We start from the raw sequence: 21,932 nt of genomic DNA on the forward strand, positions 1-21,932 counted from the left end.
TTTCTTGAGTGTCTATCACTGATCTTGAAGTGATGTATTTTATATTGTATCTGATGGCCATTTTACAGGTGTGCTTTTTGGGGAGGAATGGAGAAAAGTCCTTACTAATGTCTCATCTACACAAAGTAGGCTGGGTGAATGCTCTGCAGGATATATGGAATATCTTAAAAATGAAGTGAGTTGGATGGAAGGGTCTTGAAGGCTTCAAATCTGAAGTAAGGAATTAGTCTTCTAGTTTGTCTACTTAGCTGTGTCCCTCTTTGAAGGCTCACTGAATTTTCAGGTGGGGAAGTAGCAGATTTGTTTGGTGTTACACAGTAGGCTTTAATTATATTCTTTTTTAGTACTTTGAGATAGCTTGGTGCAAACCTTTCCCAGAACTGGTGCTCTTACTGAGCTGCTGGAGGGGAGTTAAGTTCATCACAGTTCCAGTGTTGTTCTCTCTCTTCCTTCCAGTGCTTTAACTCCTTGTCACAAGTGACAGTGACAGTGCTCCTTGCAGCCCCATTTGAGGCAGAAATCTGCAGCTCCACCTGTGTTGTGTCAGCCCATTGCCTGTTCAGAGTTTAACAGGCAGTCTTGGCGCTGTGCTCAGCATGACCACACTGATACTCTGAAGGGGTTTGAACCCTTCTAGACCAGGCTTGCTGCAAGTGAAGCATTTAACGAGTGTTTCTGCAGTGCTTTGCTGTGTTTCTGTGCTGATGGTGCTGGCCTAGAGCAGCCTTCACTGGCACAGAGCTGTGCCCTGGGACAGGAGCAGGGTGACAGGGCTGCTCCATGGATCCCATGACTCTGGGGGCCTGGGCTGACCTGGCACAGGAAGGCTCAATACTGAAAGGATATCCACTACTGGTGATTTCAAATCAGCCTTCAAAAATGCAGCTCCTCAGACTGTTTTGTGTCTGAGGTATTGCTTCAGGTGTACTTGAGATTTATGTAGGAAGTGGAGGCAGGTACATTCTTTTTCCTCAGAGCTTTTATTAATTGTTAACTGAAGCAGTTGAGTTGCTGGGGTTTGTTCACTATTTGTGGTAAGATTTGATATGTTGCTTGATAAATGTTCATGTGTTTTGCACAGATAAAATGTGCTTAGTCTTTGTGGGTTCTGGAGTAGTGGGCTGTTGGATTTGTGGATGTTAAGATGCTTATGTATTTAATTCAGCAGCGAGAACTAAGCACTGAAACCTCATCCTGGAGAGTTACTTAGTAACGCTGTTTGTCCCTGAGCTGCAAAAAATAATGCTGAGGAAATTAGCAAGGTTATATGGAAATTGTACAAAACACAAATGTATCTATTTCAGAGCCTCTGCTAGAGATAATAAAGCCTTCAGTGGTTACTGTGCTCAGGCATAGACTCCTCTTTACCTATAGAATCGAGTTGCAGTTCTTGTCTCTTGAGTCATATTTGATCTTGGCTGCAAGCAGAGTGATTCCTCGGCGCTTCCTATCAAGCACGGAGGTGTGGTTCCCTCCGCAGCTCTCCCGGGAGGGCAGAGCGTGGCTGGGTGTGCTGGGTTTGTTAGTGCACGGCACTGGCAGCGCTCTGCCGCGGGGTCTGGGATCCGCCTGGGAGGTAAGGCCGCTCTGCCAGCACACTTAATCTGGTTTTGATTTGTCAAGGATCTCAAAGACAGAAACAAAAAGCACTTTGTCCTGGCCGCTCTGGAAGACTGACACTTGAATGGCTCTTTGCATTGTCTATTCAGTGGTGTTGGAGCGCTGCTCTGCAGTGAGCACATTGTTGTGTGGCAGTCACTCCTCTGGGCAGTTCACAGCTTTCCTGAGCATCTGAGAGCAGCAGCTTCACATGAGCCACTTGTTTGACCACTCCCAGGTCAGCCTCAGCGGCGGAACCTGGGGACACTTCCATGGCAGCTGATGGCCCTTCAGCACAGCCAGTCTGTGCAGGGCTGACCCTGCCGCCTCCATCACGCCCTGGCTGCTGCAGCTCCTGCCCCTCAGTGGAATGAGAGCACGGTATCACTAGAGGTGCTTTTTCATCAGTGCTGAAGAAGCTCCAGAGGATCTCTGGAGGTGTGGTGGTGTCTCCAGAGAATCAATTATGCTTATTTATGCTTTACTGCTGGGATAATCTGACAGAATATTCTGGAAATATTGCAATCTATGGTCTAGTTCTTTTAAAAAAAGTATTATAATAAAACTTTCTTCAGAGCTTATTCCAAGTGTCAAGATACAGAAAAAAAGCCTGAGTCTTTACCTCACTGTATAGTTTTTCTGTGGCCATTTTCTGAAACTGGGATTGTGAGGGCTTTTAATTTCTCATGCATATGAGAGCTGTGTGAGAATTTCCCTAATACTTGCAGGTGATCATGAAGTATTTGGTTTATCTTTACATAGCTGAACTTGCTTTCCTGCTGTTTATTCCATGCTGTTTAGGTTTCTGTTTGCATTTACCTCAGTTAAACAATAATAATTAACTCAAAGCATTGAACTGATGTAGTTATATTGGGAGAGCAAACCAATAACCTTAATGCAATAAGCATTACTGCAACTTCCTGGTAATGAAAATTCCAGTAGCAGAGTACTTGATTTAATTTTTAAGCTTTGAGAAAATAGTGGTCATGATAAAATGACTTCATAACTGACTTTCACTTAAGCAGCTGCTTAATGCTAGCAAAAAGCTTGGGATGTGAGGAAGAACTGTAGTGGGAAGAGTGTAGGAAGAACAGAGGGAATGTCTGAGCTCTGGTTCACATTTGAACCCCAAGCTGCAGTGTGCAGCTATATTTTTGAATGACTGATGCTTCCCCAGACAGTCTGCATGATGTTTTTTACTCCCTTCTGTGAGTCTTAAGTGTTTTTAAGCTGGAAACTGTGTAGTTAAAGACACTTGAATATTGCTACCCTGTTCTCCCACCAGGCCACACAGCTGAATCAAGTGTGTGTCTGTCTCTTGAAGTGTGTGGCCAAAATGGGTAAGAGCTGCTCACTGAGGGATAGAATGTAGGACTGCTGAAAAGAGACAATAGCTGGCACAAAATCTGGCTGTTGGTGAGGAGAATGTGCCTTAAGGCAGGGGCAGTTTTTGTGTGCAGTTGCTGTGGCCATGGCACTGAGGATGCTCCCAGGAGAGACCAACCTCTCTTAGCTGTGCGTGGCTTTGGCAGCTTCCTTGGCAGGAGAGCCTGGTTAAGCAGCCTCTGAAGGGCCTGCTGAGCAGCCTTGAGGAACTTGGATGCATTGTGAGAGGACAGCTCTGACTCAGTGGGGAATGGGAGCACATGGTTCAGCTTCAGCAGTACAAGGCTGAATGAGAGCTCCCAGCCTCAGCAGCGAGGGCACCGGTTCAGTCCCATTACCCTCTTAGATGGCATCACTCCTCGCAAACGTGGTTCCTACCTCACTTGTGTTGTTGTGCAGTGATTGTTGGGTGTTGAGGCACTGTTGGCAGCTGTGTGCTCTGCTGATCAGCTGAGGGGTGAGCGGGCCCTGAGTGCTGGGTGAGCACCTCGGGGTGACTCAAAGGCTCCTGCACACAGATGCTCCTCATGGGGCACTGCTGCTCTATACCAGTCCAGAAGCTTCTCACATGACAAAGTTGCTCCAAAGTCAGCTTTTCATAGTTTCTTGCTGAATTTTCTATCAGTTTTACAGATACTGCTTTGAGATTTGTATCATAAGTATTGGTATTTTGAGCAGCTGTTGAAGAATTAAAGTTAAATGTGTGTGGAACAATAGTGGATTTGCAGGCTGGGATATATTAAGAGTATCATGGAATTGAGCTGTAGTATTAGCAGAGCCTTTCTAAATATTCTGCAGCATTGCAATCCTGGCAGTGATTGTGATGCCAGGCCTGGACTATGAACACATTCTCCATGTGCAGGCTCACGTGAGAATGACAGGACAGCACGTGCTAGGCTTGAAGATAGTGTTTCTTCCCGTTTGATAAGGAGTGTGGCACAAGTGTCCTTTGCTTCTGATGTGTTACACAGACTCGGTGTTCTGGGGCTGTCCAGGAGTGAGTGCAAGCAGCAGGTTATGGGGAAATCTTTCCCTTGAATGAGAGTTTCTGCAGTGCATGCAGAGAAATTTGCTTCTGTTGGGCCTTTCATTGGCTACAACATGTCAGGGAGATAGTTTTGGACTTACACAGATTTTCCATCTGTGTAAGTCCATCTTCTAGTTTTGGTCTCCCAGGCTTTCCAGTTTTTCTTCTTGCTTAGGTTTTTGTCTTGCTTGTGTAGTAGTTTATTCCTCATCAAGCAGCTTGTTAGAGGGGAACACCTAGTAAATAATACCTGTAGGCTCTGTGATGGATTGGTGTGAGCTGTTCAAATGCCTGCTGCTTTCTTACTCCTGACTGCTTCTCCTACTGTGAAGGAAGTGTGGGACTGTTCTGGACAGGAAGGAATGTGTATAATGAGAGCTGAACTATGGGAAGGGCACTGCCAGGCATCGCTGTCCTGATAGCAGTGAGGATGGGCTTCACAGTGAGGAAATCAATAAAATACCACTCTGAACACCTTCTGAAGCTGCCTGGTTTTTTAAGCATACAGATTCTTCAGGCAATCTAGAGCTGGTTTGTTATTGCAGGCAAATGATGACCTGAAGGACACTTGGGTCTGTCCTGGAGTTGTCCTCCTCACTACCTGCACTAGCAGAAGATGTGTGGTTTTCACAGAGGAGTGAACATGGACTTGCAGCCACAATGCACAAAGTTCTATAGTGAAAAGCATTAGTTGAACTAGAAGTGAAGCAGCCTGGAATGCCAAAAGATGGGATTGCGAATGACTGATGGAGGATTTCTACCTTGCTTCAGACTTCCCTTTCAGTAGATGTCCTTGGGTTCTGATGGAGTTTAATAGAGAGGTTGACTTAGTAGCAGAGACAAACGGTGACTGCAGTGGGGTTGACACTGCAAAAGAGGAAAATGTGAAGAGCTGACATGCTCTTACTGCCTTGATTCCCATCCCTGTGCAAGGCCTGTACATTAAATGTGGGCTGCTAGAAGCCTCTCCCTTCTGTGGGAGCAGTGACAGGCTCCAGTTCCTCACTCCTGCTGCTGGAGTTCCTGATTTCTCCTGGAGCAGCTTTGCTCCCGAGCTGCAGAGCAGCCTGCAGCCTTGCTCTGGGATAGCAGTGCTGCAGCAGTTGAGTGAGCAGTGGAAGCCTGACTAAACCACTGGCTGTTTCTCAAGTCTGACATCATATCCAAGAATTAGATGGCTCTCTCTCACCATGGGGATAATGAAATAATTCCTACTGTGTTATTCATTAACTCACATTTCATTCAGTGACTCCTCAGAGGATAACGAGCATGTTACAGGTGAACTTGCATAAGACTTCTGACATCCTATTGATAAGTTAAGTAAGAGTTAAAGCTGTGGCAGACAAAGCATGGCAGTGGGGCTTCACTGGGGCAGGTGGCCTGTGCTGTGTTACACAAACTGACTTGTGAACTAATTTAGTGGCTTTTTTTGTCAATGGTTTCAAGAAAACAGCCTGCTCTGAAGTTGCAGCAGAAATAACTGGTGCCCAGAGCCAGATGAACTGGGCTTTCTGGTACCAGTGGCCATGGCTGCTGATGAAGCTCCCAACTGGGAGTGCTGGTCTGTTCTGAAGGCTTGCCAGGGGTTTGCCTCCCTCCCAAAGAGGTTTGTGTGTGCTGTGCAATTGAGCCAATAAACTAATATAAATAAAGGTTAGGCTGTTTGTGGGAGGAATGATGATTGGATATTCAGGTGTCTAACAATCTGTCTGATCTTTTGAGTACTGTGAGTGTGCTGACATCAGTAGTTCATCCCCACAGGTAATGACTGAGGTAATTCTGAACAGAGGCTGCAGTAGGATGGGACACCCAAAGAAATCCAGAATTTCCAGGTGGCCCAATAAGATTTTAAATTACCTGGTATTTGTAGAAGCTCTGGGTAAGTGGCTTTATCTGGGAAGAAGTTGTAGGTGGTGGTCTGGTGAGTCAGGCTGGTGCCATCCTGCAGAGGCAGGTGTGTCCCTGCCTGGCTGTGCGTTGTGGTCCTGGCTAGGAAGGTGCTGGGAACCTTTCCAGTGGGTGTAGAGTTGTGGTTTGGGTGCTGAGTACACAACTCCGAGCCTGAGTGCTCGACTCTGCTGCTCAGACCCCTGGTAGTGAAGTTGTAATTCCCAAACACAGAGCAGGAATACTGTAAAAATTGGGAGTGTTCAAAAAACTGAACTCTGGACGTCCGTTCTCGGCACAGAAGATCCTTCTCATGGCTTGAACTCTTGCTATTCTTAGTTTTCCAACCTTTTAAAAGTCCATTAGCATACAGAACAAGATGAGAGCTCTGGTGAGTGCTGTGGATCCTTAGCGGAAGAGGTGCCATAAAAGGAGCATTGCAAGGGGGACTGACCTGCTTCAGGACTCCACACTGACTACAGGGTTTAAGGAAAAGGACTGCTTGAAAAATTCTGGGTTCAGGGAGTTTTGTCCCCCCCAGCTCACTGGGTGAGGGTTTATGGGAAGAAGAGGATGGAGAAGGGAATGAAGGATCATACATATTCCAAGAGAGGCTGAGCTGAAGTTTCACAGGTGATCACAGTGCTTGCATTTCCTCATGTGTAACCCTTCTCTCCATGGTTTTTATGTAGGGCTGCTTTAGGCTGCGATTACAAGTTGATTTCCATGGCATGTATGAGCAGTGAAAATACCTGCTGGGTCATTAATGCGGGGCTTGGGCTGTCAGCTTTGCCTCCCTTGTTTACCCATTGTGCAATTCCATGTAACAGCTTAGGCCAGAAATTCAGCACTGAGCCAAGCCAGCCTGTCAAGGATCCCTTCTCTTACAGCAGCACTTCCACACCAGTACTCTGCCTGAAATATGTGAAATGGTAAAACACCAGAACAGGCCACTCTGTCCTCCCTGTTCTTGCAGAATCTGTTTTTCAGCACCCAGCCCAGTGGCAACTGGAAAAGAGAAATCTTTAGTTCAAGCTTCGAGTTGTTCAGGCTGAACATGGAAGTTTGGCTGTAAGTGCTGGTTCATGGTGGCATTTTTATTTTGGAGGCCTCTCCCATCAGGGAATTCTTGTGGAACAATTCTGTCAGCTGGAGCTGGAGCTGATGCAGAGATGTCACATCTCCAGGCTAATGACACAGGAGTGGTACTTGTAATAAACATACATACCTTGGATCCTTGTCCTTCCGTGACAGGCTCATGGAAGCTTCCAGCTAAGCTTTCCTGCATAAAGATGTATTCTTCCATCCAGGAGAGGAATTGGGCTATTTTTTGGCATTTGAATCTAAATGAGCAAAACTGTGCAGGCTCTGAAATACAAGACCTGAATGCTGAGGTTGTTCCTGCAACGAACTGTTATTTATCTAAATTACAGATGCTTTTTCATCTCAGCTCCGAGCATTTGCTTCTAGATTTGTCTTCACATGTAGATTTGTGTTACACCAGCTGCATAACCTTCTGTAATAAAGGCTTACAGTAAAAGCAAGGCACACTTAAGTATTCTGAGCATTGTTCTTATCCTTGTTCTGTTTTTACTCAGAGCATGAAGGTTTCCTTTGCCTTCAAGTATTTCTCTGAAGTTGGTTTCAGATTCCAGCTTTAATATTGGAATTGATTGTTGAGAAAGGATATGCCTGGTGATCCTCAAACCTCAGCTGGATGAGTCCAAAGAACAACTTGATGTGATGGAACTGTGCCAGTGGGGGCTTGCACTCCCTGGTGTGTGGTTCTCCACTCATTCCAAACTGTTCTGGATTTTGTTTTTCATATTTATTGATCTTGGTACTTTGCACATTCCCATTTGCACTCAAAGGGGCAGCAGTAACTTGTGTTTGTTTTGTAATTGGATATTCAGCCTTGTTTCTGTGACACAAATCTGGTGGGGAATTGGTGTCTCTCCGAAGGAAAGCTTTCTGGGAAGTTCATCCCCCTGGATCTGATGGCAAATGTTACTGCAGCAGCCTGGAGAGTTACGGGAAGGGGAGGAATTCCTGCCCTCTCTTGGTTTGGATTTTGACCAGAGATTGCACCTCGTAAGATGTTTAAGGAGGTCCTTGAGTACCTGAGCAAACGGAGGCCCAGCACTGTGTTTGTTCCTTTTCAGCAGCTCCGTCCTGCGTGTGCAGCACGACCCAGGGCTCAGGTCAGGGGGTTTGGCCATTTCATTTCATCAGGAGAAAGGCAGTGAGGCAGGACCCAAACCCCAACGTTTATTGCTCTTTAGCTGTGTTGTAGCTACTTTTTTGAACCAGAATTTGCCAGATTTACTTTTTCCCTCCAAGCAAATGCACCTTGAATATTTTACCCTCGTGGGTTTAATGCAGATTTGTCAGAGTTCATGTTCAGTAAGTACAGGCTTGGTTTTGCTACTCAGGTGGTTATCGGAGGGTGCTTCAAATGGAATGATAGAGACCAAAAATAGATTGATTTAGTTGATCTTAATTTTTCTGTGGAGTGCCACTTCTGTGTATTTAATTGAAGCTTGAGATCTGCAAGTCACAGGTAAGAAGTGCAGTGTTACAAACGTGACTTGTGCAATTTTGACACCTTTAGGAAAGCTTGAGGATTAATACACACATGCTCTTGTGTGTTTTTCTAACGTGCAATTTAAAGGGGACATGGTAAATTTACTGTAAGGATGATTATAAATCTTTATATTCTTTAAAAGGAGGTGAAGTTCTGTTGGCTGATAATGATTTAAATGCAAAAATTGAAGTGGATAACTGCAGTCTCCTGACATACATATTTTTAAAAATCTGGAATTAAATGAAAATTACCTTCCCTGATGCATCAATAACAGAATGAGCTGTGAACTGCTCTGACTTCTGCAATGCCTGTGGGAGAGATGTGGATGTGTTGTGTTTGGATAATGTGCTGAAGAGGTCAAACTTTTGTTTATTTAAAATGGTGATTTATCTCTTAATTGCAACCAAGTCTTTCTTAGTAAATTAGGTTTGTTTTGAGTCACACGGGGAAGGAGTGAATGTTCTCTAAAGGATAAAACACTTAAATGACTACTTACATTCTTTGTGCTATTATTTTTCCTTTTCAGGGTTTGTTGTATCTTCCAGAAGGAATCAGTTTCTTTAGGGAGAATAAGTGGGAGAGGTTTTAAATAAGTCTGTATATACTAATTTGTTGTGCTTTTGAAAAGGTCATTTAGTATAAAATAGGCTATTGGAGGAACATTGCTTTTAGGTAAAAACTGATCTGCTATAGAGAACTTGGTGAGGTCTGATTTAAGTGAGCAGGTGGGAAGGGAAATCTTGCCGTTCCCCAGAGAAATTCATTCCTGTTGGAATTGCTGTTTGGGTGGCAGGACTGACCAAAGGAGATACAGATACCCTGTAGAACTAATTCTCTTTTCCATATCAGCCAAGTATCTGCTGGAATCCTTCTATGGAAGCTTGGACTTAAAGCTTTTAACTTTAAATAAGAGAAGGGCGAGACTGTGGCTGTTAAGGGGAGTGCTGTCAAACCTTTTTTCACTAGCAGAGTTGAGTCTGTTGCAGAACTCAATTTCAATTCTAGCTGAAGCTCTGTGTTTTGATACACATCCGTGCCTCAAGCAACCACAAACCCTTCTTTGGTGTCTCTGAAATGCCTAGATATATTTAACTTTGGCTTCGTGCTGTTTAGTTTTTTAGAATAAGCATATTCTGTTAATCCAAGTAAATTCCTTCCTGGCACTGAATGGCTGTGCAACTTCAGTAAGGGAACAAACCTGTGTATTTTCAATATTATGGAAGTTGTTTTGGAGAAAGTATTCTGGGGACTTGTCCTGACTGAACTCAGCCTGCCTGGGCAGTCTGGAGACATGACTTTAGAAATTGTAGTCGTTCTTGCCTTTGACACATTCAAGATTTGAACATTGCAGAACATCTACCTTGATTTAGTTGATGGAGGACTGTTGGGCTCAAAGATGCATAAAAGTAGAAAAATACGCCTTACTGTCAACTGGTTCTGAAGCAGCACTGTTGTGTCTCTAGAGGAATGCATAGTGCAGTGTGACAAAATTAACTGCCCTATTAAAGACCTCTGTACTTCACACCAGATACTGCTAATGTGTGTAATTGATCTTCCAAACCAGCTACGGGAATTGAAGCCCATTAAAACATTTCTTGAGGCGATCACAAGAGCTGCGAGACTCCTCCATGGCCTCCTGCCTCCCACATCAAAGGGCTGTGCTGCTTCCATCCCCGATGGCTGCTCTGCTGAGGCTCTTGGTGAGATGCAGTTTCACTGCTCCTCACTAAAGCTGGATGCTCAGACAGCTCTGTGTCCCCTTCCCACGTGCCTTCATGGGTAGGACCCTCTTTAAGATTCTTTTTCTTTCCCTGCTGTTTGAGTTGAGATCCATCTCCAGCTCTTATTTAAGTGCAGCTTGCGAATGGAAAGTAGTATTTTGCTGTTACATTTCCTGCTTCTGAAATTAACTGTGACTTTCCACAAGTGGAAAAAGATAGGAATAAACAACTGTCTTAATACTTGGAAGATACTGAGGTGATTTAACTACAGGAGGGAAAGTATTTGCTTTTCTTGCTTTTTCTTTTCACTTTTGTGAGCTGAGGAGTTCTAAGGCCAGGCTAGACAGGGCTTGGAGCACCTGGGATAGTGGAAGGGGTGCCCATGGCAGGGGTAAGAGCTGGATGAGCTTTAAGGGCCCTTCCAACCCAACCCATTCCATGGTTCTGTGAATCAGCTGAGCAGGGAAAGGCCAGGAAGCAGCAGGTTTGCTGGAGCAGTGTGCTGGTACATTATCCAAACCAGTTTGTCCCTTGTGATCTAAATACAGGAATTAGCAGGAGAAGGCGTCTGAGTCCTGAGTGTGTCTCAGTTCCTGCAGGGAGCCAGAGCTCTTCCCTGCTGTGCCTGGCTGAGGGCAACGCCGCTGGAAATTTTCTCCCTCTGTAGGTAACTTGACTGGAAACTGCTGAAGGTTTGGAGAAGCTGGAACTGGCTGTGGGCTGATGGAAGTGCCTGGTTCTTCTCCCTGGAAGGAGTTGCTGCTCAAGTGCAGGGAGGGCAGGAACTTGTTCTGGTAAATCCTGGGTGTGCCTAGAACTTGCAGGGTCAGTAGGACCCAGCAGAAAGCTCTGAGCAGTCCCTTGAGCCGCTGGGCTTTCCTGACACAGCTCTTGCTGCTCCCCTTATCACGGACAAGCACACTTGGCTTTATCTCCTCCACATTTGCCTTCTGCAGTATTTGCACACACGGAGCCTTTGGTGAACGGTGAGTGAGTGCTCTTGGTGCTTTGGCAGCCTCGTGGGTGATGCCCAAACAAGTGTGTGGACTGCTCTCTAGCAAAGAGCTTTTTGTGAGCCTAGAAAAGCTCCTCTGGTCCTTGATTAGTTCCTGAAATGTGCAGTTTAGGGGGTCACTTCATCAAAAGGGGTCTCTTGTAGCTATATAAAGCTGTCTCTCAACTTAGGTCAGCTCTTTCAATATGGTTGTTGTATTCCATTCAGGATTGTTTTGCATGGACTAATAAGGGAATACCTGAACTCAAGGCTTTTCTTGGATTGAAGTAATTACTATTTTATACTGTAAATAATGCTGTGATCAAACATACTTGTCCCCTGCCATGGTGATTGAGGAGACTTTGAAGGGAAGGGATCTTCATCCTCAGGTTTACAGATTCTGGCAGAAATACATAAATTTACTTGCTAAAAGCCATTTCAGTTTCCTTCAGTACAGAATGCAGTTGTGTGCTTGACAGTTCTAAAGTGGATCAGGGCTTTGGGAGGGTGCTTGGTGTCTGAACTGTAAACCCTGCCATTCAAACTGAAACCACTTGAATATTTGGCAAAGAAGTGAGCAGGCTAAGAGATGAGCGAGCTAATTGATTAGTTCTGTAAAGAAATGTAATTTCTGCAGGAGCTGAAGTGATTCTTAAGCTGCCTCCAGTTCTATCAATCTGAAATGTCTTGCAGTTTTTCAGGCTGTGCTGCTCTGGAAGCAAACAACATCTACGGCATGGTGGAGTGGTGGTTCCATGATCTGCTCTCAGGGTTAGTTTTGTCTTGTATTGAGGAGTTGGAATATGCCATGATGGGGCTGAAATGCCAGAGTTGTGTAAAATAAGGAAGGGGGGTGTTTTGTTTGGGAGGAGTATGGGAGCAGTACCCTTTCTGCTGGCTCACTATGCTTCAGGGAACAGCTGCATAGTCTGTTTTAAAGCAAAACCACTCTAATACCACATCAGAAAAGGCTTTTTTGGAGTGTGCCACAGTTTTACCAAGCATTAGGTTAGTTTGAAATATTAACTTTGTCAGTCGTGTAAGGTGATCCAGTGCAAGTCCTGGAACATGGAGCCTCCCAATGGCTTCTGTTCCTCGATGAAGGCAATGGGGGTGGATGTGTGGATCTTCCGTGGCCTCCTTGACAGGACAGGTCTTTTCAATGCAATTGAAGAATTAAGGGATTAAAGCTTTACCCATAATTACATTGTGCAAGGTGTGCAAGCAGAGAAAGGGATGTCTCGTTCTAGGCCTTGATAACAGCAAACAGACTTCAGTGTCCTGCCTGTCCCGAGCTGTGCAGCACAGCAGGGCTGGAAAAGGGCTTTTGTCAGAGTAGGGAGGGACAGGACACAGGGAATGGCTTCCCACTGCCAGAGGGCAGGGATGGATGGGAGATTGGGCAGGAATTGTTCCCTGTGAGGGTGCTGATGCCCTGGCACAGGGTGCCCAGAGCAGCTGTGGTTGCCCCTGGATCCCTGGCAGTGCCCAAGGCCAGGTTGGATATTGGGGCTTGGAGCAGCCTGGGACAGTGGGAGGTGTCCCTGCCCATGGCAGGGGTGGCACTGGATGGGCTTTAATGTCCCTTCAAACCCAACCCATTCCATGATTCCGTGATTGCTGGGCCCCTGTGGGGACCAGGGTCCGTATTAGGAACACCTTGTAAGAATACTGAGGCATTTATTACAGAGCATTAATAGATTATTAATAACAGCTATTTGCTATTTCAAAAAAGTTGTCTTAAGACAAAAGCATCCAGCGGTGTTTTGTTGAAGAGATGTTCAAAGTTTCATGCCAGAAAAAGTGGTGAAAACAAGGTCAAGTGAGGAGCTGAGAGCTGTGCTTGTGTGTGTTGTCCTGAGGAAGTTCAGGTTGGGAGAAAAGTCTCATGGGAATGTATCTTGAAACTCCAGAGGAACCTTCAGATAACATTTGCTTCTTGATTTTTCCTATTTTCAAACCTTTCTTTCTCTTTTTTATTCCTTGCCGGTGTCCAGTGTTGCTGTCAGGGAACCCCAGCAGGTGAGGAGCTGTCCTGGGCAGCATGGGCTGCTCCTCTGGGAGCGGCTGCTGCCCCTTCCCGCTGCTGAGGCACTGACAGGAAGGTCTGAGCTGCAGCAAGATGTGACTGGAGGAGGGAAGGGGGATGAGGAAGTGTTTTGGGAGGATGAGTAAAACCTTGGAGACTTTGATTAACAGCCACTTCTCCTTGTTTGCTGCCTTCCTTCTAGAAAGGCAGAAAGAGGGGAGGGAGTGTGACTCATGGCAAATGGGCTGTGAGGACCTTAATGGAAAAATGGGAACTGTGAGGAGCAAATTATTCCCTTCTTTCTCCATTATGCCTTTTCAGATGGAAACTTCTGCTGCCTGGTCTAACCTTGCTGTTTGTTTCATAGCTCCAGTCTGATACTGCCCTGCATTTCATGGCTCTCTGGTTACCTGTTGGCATAAATCCCCTTCCCATCACACCTGGACACCTTTCCAGCCTAGAACCTGTGCAAATCCACTGGGTCTGTGTCCTGTCAGCTTCCATACTGAAATCCAGGTTCAATTCCCTTCCTTCCAGGTTTCTCCACAGGTCACACTGATCTGTGTAGCTGTTGGTCCTTGGTAGCTGTTCTTCCTCTGTCATGCACATAAAACAGAGGAATATAGAGTAATTGAAATGAAAGGAAAATTATAGATTGGTACAGAAGATCTCTGATGGGTAAATTGTAACATGGCTTTATATATGAATAATTGCAGCCTTTGGATCCCAGGGTTTTATCCAAATGAAAAAAGGAATTAAAAGAAAAGAGAGCCTGAAATTTTGTAAGAAAAAGTGACATTTTGTTGTGGATTTTGTTTCAAGCTTGCTGTGGTTTTTTGACCTGCGTTGTTTTGAGAGTAGAGAAGGAAAATACTGATTTAGAGTCTTCTGTTTGGGAGCACTTTCCTAAAAAGCCTCTCTTTTTTTGGAATAATTAATACTGTTATCCCAGCTAAACATTGATTTTTATTCTTGACATCAATTATGGAAAAAATTGACCTTTCTTAACACAAAATCAAATTTTTCTGTATTATCCATTGCTATCAGACCCCGAGAAGTGCTTTTCTTGCCTTTCTCTGCCATTCCAAGCTCTGCTTTCCTTTCAAGATTTTTTTTTGCTTTAACTTTGAACTGTTGCTTCTGCATTTAATTTCTGAAAAGTACAAGAAATGATCTTTAACAAATATGCAAAGATAATCAGCTTAATCAAACTGCTTTAAAAGCAGATTAATGCCACTTGTGAGTGGGAAGATGAAGGAAGCCCAAATGCCGACCTGCCATTAGTGGATGAGTCAGTGCAGTGACAGATGTTGACAAACTTTTTTGATGCTTTGGACTCCTATAATTAATTTTATTCTTCACTCATAAAAGCAGAGAGAACAGAAAGTGGAACGAGATCTTTTCAGAATGCTCTGGTGCAGGACAGTTCCATCCTGCTGTGGGAACGTGGGATGTTCCCTGTGGCTGTTTTGCTCTCCCTGTCAGGTACTTGAGTGTTGCTGTGTGCACACCTTCCTATCCAGCTGGAATGAGGTCATTGCATCCAGGGGAGTGGATGAGAGACAGGATGGAGAGAACTGGGACTGCTCAGCCTGGAGAAAAGGAGGCTCAGGGGGAACCTTGTGGCTCTGCACAGCTCCTGACAGGAGGGGACAGCCGGGGGGGTCAGGCTGTGCTCCCAGGGAACAGGGACAGGAGGAGAGGGAACGGCCTCAGGCTGGGCCAGGGGAGGCTCAGGGTGGGTATTAGGGAAGATTTCCTCATGGAAAGGGTTGCCCAGCCCTGGCACAGCTGCCCAGGGCAGTGCTGGAGTCCCCGTCCCTGGAGGGATTTAACAGTTCTGTGAATGTGGCCCTTGGGGACATGGGTCAGTGGTGCCATATCAGTGCCTTAAAGGTCTTTTTCAGCCTTAGGGGTTCTGTGACACGTGGCACTAAAAACCAGAAAATGTCTCCCTGAGGATCTGCATTCCTTCTTCTCTGTGTGCACGTTTTAGAACCCTCTATGGAGGAGCAGCCTTGCCCCGTGCAGCCTCAGGAGCAGCTGCATTCCCAGTGCTCCCATCCCTCTGTGGTTTCCAGCTCAGCCACCAACTGGCCACATCCCCCAGCTGGTGGGCAGCTGATAGCAGCACTGTGTGCCTGCTCCTGAGCACGCTAAGAATTGTGTAAAAATAGCAGGGAAAGGAAGCTCAAATCCACCAGGAAGAACAGAGACAGGAGAGAGGAGGAGAGGAACAACCTGTGAGCTAAAGTGAGCAGGGAGCAGCCAAACCCAGAGGTGATGAAATAAATGGGGGTGTGTGGTAATCCCGTGCAAGAGAAGGTTCCCCTCATGGTGAGCTTGGGTATGTGGGAACAGTGATATTGGGAAGTTCAAAATGTAAACAGGAATGCAGAACTTCTCATCAAAAACCACACTTGCATAATGTCAGGTTGGGACATGGTATGGCACAACCGGTGTGGAAATGTCGTATTTCAGCAAAGGCAGGGGAAGATACATCTTCAAAGTAGTTAATTAGCAGGAAAAAGGCTTCATTTGGTTGAGTTTGTTTACGTCTTTATGAGGATAACTGACAGCTAGAGAAAATCTGGATTTATTTTACTCCCAGTTATTTTTCCCTTGTGCCATTTCCATGCTTATCAAATCATGGTTCTTTTGCTTTGGCTGATAGAGCCTTTCAGCAAAGAAACTGTAGAGACAACTTTCCAATCACCTAATTAAACAAACATGTTGACTGAAACTTCTCCAGAGCACTTTCCCTAGCTATTTGCCAATGTTTTATTGAAATAAATGTCAAGAAAAACACTGTCACCAGCTCAAATAATTTAGATTTTGGAGTTCCTGTAGTCCATCACTGCTCAGAGTAGGGCCGACTTTGTTGTTGGGTTGGGTAGTCCTTGGAATTCCAGGGATTGGGGAATGGCCAGGGATGAAAGTTTTACAGTTTGGAAACCATGATTTGGAATTCCCCCCCAGCTGTGTTATTGCTCGTGTTTCACTGTATGATAGATGTACAATCCAATTACTCTACTTCTCCATAACATCTTCCAAGAAAAAAAAACTGGAGGCAAGACCTTTGTGTTCATCCAATGCCCAGGTTCCCAAAATAGGCACCAGAGCAGCTTAGAGGATGATTCAAAGGAAAAGCGAAGGGGTTTTGTTCCTATCCCCTTCAGTCCTGCAGCAGAGGCACTTAGGACGTGTCTGAATTGGGCAGTGACAGGATGTCCCTGGGCACCGCTGCTGGAATCGGGGGAGGGGATTGTGCCCTGCCCAGGTGAGACCCCACCTGCAGAGCTGCCCCAGCCCTGGGGCCCAGCACAGGAGGGGCCTGGAGCTGCTGGAGTCAGCCCAGAGGAGGCCACAGAGATGCTCCAAGGGCTGGAGCCCCTCTGCTCTGGAGCCAGGCTGGGAGAGCTGGGGGTGCTCACCTGGAGAGGAGAAGGCTCCAGGGAGAGCTCAGAGCCCCTGCCAGGGCCTAAAGGGGCTCCAGGAAAGCTGGAGAGGGACTGGGGACAAGGGATGGAGGGACAGGACACAGGGAATGGCTTGCACTGCCAGAGGGCAGGGATGGATGGGAGATTGGGAAGGAATTGTTCCCTGGGAGGGTGGGCAGGCCCTGGCACAGGGTGCCCAGAGCAGCTGTGGCTGCCCCTGGATCCCTGGCAGTGCCCAAGGCCAGGCTGGACAGGGCTTGGAGCAGCCTGGGACAGTGGGAGGTGTCCCTGCCCATGGCAGGGGTGGCACTGGGTAGGCTTTAAGGTTCTTTAAACCCAACCCATGCTGTGCTGAACCAAACCTTGACTCAAATCACACTCAAGGTGCAGCAAAGCCCATCCTCAAAAGACACACTTGACTCAGGATTTAGTGAAAGGATCCTGTCCCTTTTCCATCTCCTCCCCTTGTCTTTCCTGGTGATGCTGAATCCCATCTGTGCCTCACACAGCTGAGGCGCTGCAGAGGAAGTGGTGGGAGCACCTGGAGGGGGTGGCTGCAGACCTGGCCTGTGCTGGGATGTGTTCATTAAACAACTCCTGCCCGGGGACTGCTCCCATCAGGAGTTGGTGTTTTGGAGAGGGCCAGCAGAACTCAGAGCAATGTTTCTTTCTACAGGCAGCTTTCCCCCCTTATTTTGGCAGAAGTTGTTGACTTAGGAAGTGATAACAGTGGAGGTTCTTATCAGAGCCCTGCAGCCTTGCAGCAGGAATGCTCATGAGCGTGTCGGGGGGGTTGCAGAGCTCTGGCAGCAAGAAAGCGGAATTATTAATGCTTATATTGGAACATTTTTCTCCTGTTTTTAAACTTCTTGACAAAACTCTTGAGATTTGGTGGCTTCTTCCAAGCCTCATTAAAATCAATAAAAAGCTTGTTGCAGATTTTGTGAAGGATTTTTTTTCCCTTGCTTGGACTGAAACCACACAAAATCAGTCCAACTCCTGCACCCGAAATGTGTATCTTGCCTTTTGAAAAGCAAATACATGGCCAGCACACTGTCTCTGAGGAGTCATTCTAGAGTTGTATAGTCTGCCTTCAGAGCTTTTTTTTGTTTGTGTGTTTAATAAACTTGCTCCATATTCCCCTCAAAGATGACTTTGTATCAACAGGCAGCTGTGAAGTTGAACTTGTTGCACGCTCAAGCTGGTACCTCACAGTCAAACTGCCCATTCCCATTTGGGTGCTGGGGTTGATTATTGACCCATAAAGTTATTGGGATTGGTGTTTGGTTTGTTGGCTGAGAGAGATTTTTTTAAAAATGAAAACAAAGTTGACCTCTGTTGCAGGTAGTGAAATGTTGCTTTTAGAAACTGTTTTATGAAATACTAAATCGAAGTTTAAGCTGAGGTTTTGGACAGTTGGCATTGACACAGGGGCTTTCTGTTAGAGCACCTCCTCAGCTCCCTGTTTGTGTAAATGCTGAGATTCCATGAGATTCCCTGAAGTGTCCATCATGTGAGATGATAGAATTCCTTCTGGTGCATCTCAGATTAGATTAGAATCTTAGAATCAGGAAAAACATGCATAGGAATGCCCCACAGGGATCATGGATCCAGCCCCTGTCCCTTCACAGACCCCTCACCCACCCCACCCTGTTCATCCCTGGCAGCGCTGTCCAAAGGCTCCTGGAGCTGTGGCAGCCTCGGGGCCGTGCCCATTCCCTGGGGAGCCTGGGCAGTGCCAGCACCTCTGGGGGAAGAACCTTTCCTGCTCTGCAGCCTGAGCCTGCCCTGGCACAGCTCCAGCCCTTCCCTGGGTGCTGTCCCTGTCCCAGGGCAGAGATTGGAGCTGCCCCTTGGGGCTCCCCTCAGTCTCCTCTGCTCCAACTGAACTTTCCAAGTGCCCTCAGCCCCTCCAGACCCTTCCCCATCCCCGTGCCCCTCCTCTGGTCCCTCTCCAACAGCTTTAGATCCTTCTGACATTGTGATGCCCAAAACTGTCCCCAGCACTTGAGGAGAGGCCACCCCAGGGCAGAGCTGGACAATCCCCTCCCTCACCCAGCTGGTGATTCTGCCGTAAACTAAAGCACACAATGAACTCAAAATACAAAAATATTTTATTTCATTTACCAAAATGTGGAAATTATCAGTAGTTGTGGCACATCAAAGTAAAGGCAAACTATTTCCAGCAGCAGGATTATATGGTGGAGAAATTGCACTTTCCAGGCACATCCACATGCAGTGTGCTACTGGGAGAGTATCCAAGTTTCTGTGAAGAGCAAACCTTTGGATACAAGGGAGTGGTGTCCCATCAGTTTGACTGCTTGTGTGCTTTAGGAGCAATTGGGCTTAGCCTGGAACTTTCAATTTTAGGGTTTGAGTATTTTAGCGTTAAACCTTGTCCTTCTGATGCCACAGGAGACATCTGTTGATCCTGTTGGAGTGACTGTAGGAATGAATCAGATCAGATATTTTCTCCATATAGTTTTTGACAAATGTGTATTTCTAGCACAGTACATAATTTTTAATGCAATAAGTGTTTGTAAAGCACTTGAAAATCCAAAGGAAAGGGCTTGGCAGGAGTGGGCTCCATGAGCATTGCTGATCCCTGGGATTTTTTGCACCTTTGGACCAAAGCACATGGGCAGCAACCACTGGGGGTCTTCATTGGCTTTCTTGGGACCAGAAATGCCAGTTGCAGTGTAAAATTAAACCCACTTTGAAGATCAGTATAAATCCAGTTGGATCTTCTGTAAAACTCTCCCCTGCAGCTTGTATTGTGAAGTTATTTAGGCTTTGTTTACTCATTTATGAAAATTGTGAATTGCTTTGTGGCCACAATTTCAGAACTGCTCCTTGCCAGAAAAGAGGCCTTACCCACATATATCCATCAGAATCCAGTCCTGGAATTCCCTCTCTGGGCATGTTAAGCTCTTGTTACAACTACAGGGCACTCAGAGTTCCTCTTGTTTCCTCTTGAATTGATCCAAACTCCCCTCACAGTGAGGGGTCCTGTCCAGGCTGCTGGGTCAGAAGTGGTTCTTTCCAGGGAAGCTCATGTTTTAAAGTGTTGTCTTTGTATTTGCAGCTGCCAATGTGAAGTATCAGAAGAGAACACTTGGAACTTTCTGGGACAAAAGAGGACTGTTTATTCTCTCATTCTTTGGTAAGAATTGCATTATTTTGGGAAGATCAGTTGCTTGTTTGTGGATTCTGTGCTCATCATTGATTATTCTCTTAATTAAATAAACTGTTTTCCAAGATCTTCGACAAAAATTAGTATTTCACTGAGTTGGGGTTTGCAACCTTTAATTATTGAAAAAAAGGTTCCTGATTCTTAGTTGTGCCCAAACTTCAAACATAATTTTTTGTTCCACTCCTATTCTTGAATAATGGTCAAATATCCGTGTTGTCAGCTGCTCTCCCAGTAAATCCTGGTGAAAGTTGCTCAGTCCCTGCAGCCTGTGGTGTCAGGAAAGAGGAGAAACCTCCCTGTCAGGGGCTGAAATGAGGGAAACTGAGTGTTTAACCTCATCTCAGAAGTTTCCTTCCACCTCCCAAAGGGGGAGAAGTGTTTTCAGTTAGCAACAGAAGCATCTTTTGCTCAAGGTACAGCACATTCCTAAATGCTCAATTCTCAAATTTTCTAATGCCAAAAAATTCCTTTGCCAAAAAATTTGAATTCCAGACTCAGTGGACAACTGTGCCACAGTATGTAAACAGCTCAGGGGTCAGCTCAGTCTGATTTTGACATTAAAATAAATGGAATTCAGTCTGGATGGGGAAGGTAAGGGAACAAAGTGAAGTGCTTGCATTCTTCCTTTTCCCTTCTTTCCCTCCAGTTTTTCCTTTTCCTTACTGGAAGTCCGATTGCATTTAAATATATGTGAATTTAAACGCTCCTTTATTTAGCTAATCTTTTTTGTTTAGAATCACTGGCAAACAGATGGTTATTGCTACTCTTAATTATGTACATAATTTAAACCAGAAGGCACATTTGAAACAAAAGGTAATTAGGATGTTCTCATAGAGGCTGAACAGAGTCTGAGGTTACAACCTTTGCTCATCATTTATCCTTTCAAGCAGAACATTAGGATGGAGAATTAACAAGACCATTCTCTTTTTTGATGTAATTTAACACACATGGAATTGCAGGTAAAAGGACAGACAGTAAATTGATAACATCACGTTTTTTTGGCCTCAGTGCTGACCAAACCCATTATTTGTACCAATAAACCCAAGTTTCACTGCTCTGTGTATAAGCTGGCTGCTATTTTTATGTGATCCTATTGGTAAGGAGGAGCCTGAATTTAAGGCTGCTTTCCTGGCCAGATGTTTTTTATCTGAGCTGTGTTTATACCTTTCCATTTCACTTCTGGAAAATGGGTTTTACTGTTAGTGCAGAGCTGCAGTTGAACAAAATGAGAATTCTCTTTCCATTCTGCAGTCAAAAAAGTGGTGTGGATGAACCTGAGAATGGTTTTGTGCAGCCACTTGGTGCTGGGCTGGCTTTGTCCCCAGCTGTCCCTGGGAGCAGCAGTGGGGATGATGGTGGGGAGGGTTCAGGAGTTGATGATATGAGGAATGTTCTTACTTCCAAGGCTGCTAAAGGCAGAAATGCCCTTATGAGGTGTCAGCAGTCCCTGGGATCCTCCTTCTGTTTCCACGGGAAGAGTTTGGTGAACGGAAATGGGTTAGAAAGCTTTGGGATGGAAAGGAGCGTGGACTCAGTGTGGTCTGGGCTGTCCTGAGCAGTGTGTGCTGCATCCCTGCTCCCAGAGCTGTTCTCTTTCCCTTTCGCTCAGCCCCGTGACTCGGAGCTGCTGGGGGGAGCGGGATCAGCTCGTGGGCATGATGGGAAAGCAGTGAGTTCTCTCCAAGTATTCACTGCCCATCAGCTCAGAGAGCCTCACTGTAACAATTCAGCCTTTTTGCTATTTCTATCAGCAATTTTCAGCACTCTTTGGGTGGCAGGGAAGTTACTGAAGCGTTTCACTGATGCCCAGCAGCAGCCAGAGCAAAGTGTTTAGAACCAGTCCTATAACTTCTTGTACCATTTATCTTGGCAGCATCACCCTTTGGATCTGATAATCCTGATCCAAACTGAAACAGGCAGATTTTTTATCTACACAGCTTTCCCAAAATTCACCTTAGAAAGGAAGATTCTCACATGGAAAAAGCCCCACTGTCACAGTAGAAAGTGTTGTGCACTGAATGCAGGAGTTAGACTGAAACTTGGTACTTTGTGTAGTCTCTGCTGGAGGTTTA

General features: G+C 45.7%; 1 protein-coding gene across 8 annotated transcripts in view; it reads left to right on the forward strand.

The window, feature by feature from the left end:
• The window catches only part of MTMR3 (myotubularin related protein 3), a 75,681-nt gene that overhangs the window by 11,918 nt on the left and 41,831 nt on the right, over positions 1-21,932 (forward strand). For all 8 annotated transcript variants that reach the window (XM_063416046.1, XM_063416044.1, XM_063416049.1 and 5 more), the window contains one exon: positions 19,753-19,830. The gene's annotated coding sequence lies outside the window, so the exon portion shown is untranslated. The remainder of the gene's footprint in view (positions 1-19,752; positions 19,831-21,932) is intronic.

This window comes from Prinia subflava, chromosome 19 (genome assembly GCF_021018805.1).
Source record: "Prinia subflava isolate CZ2003 ecotype Zambia chromosome 19, Cam_Psub_1.2, whole genome shotgun sequence".
Taxonomy (NCBI): domain Eukaryota; kingdom Metazoa; phylum Chordata; class Aves; order Passeriformes; family Cisticolidae; genus Prinia; species Prinia subflava.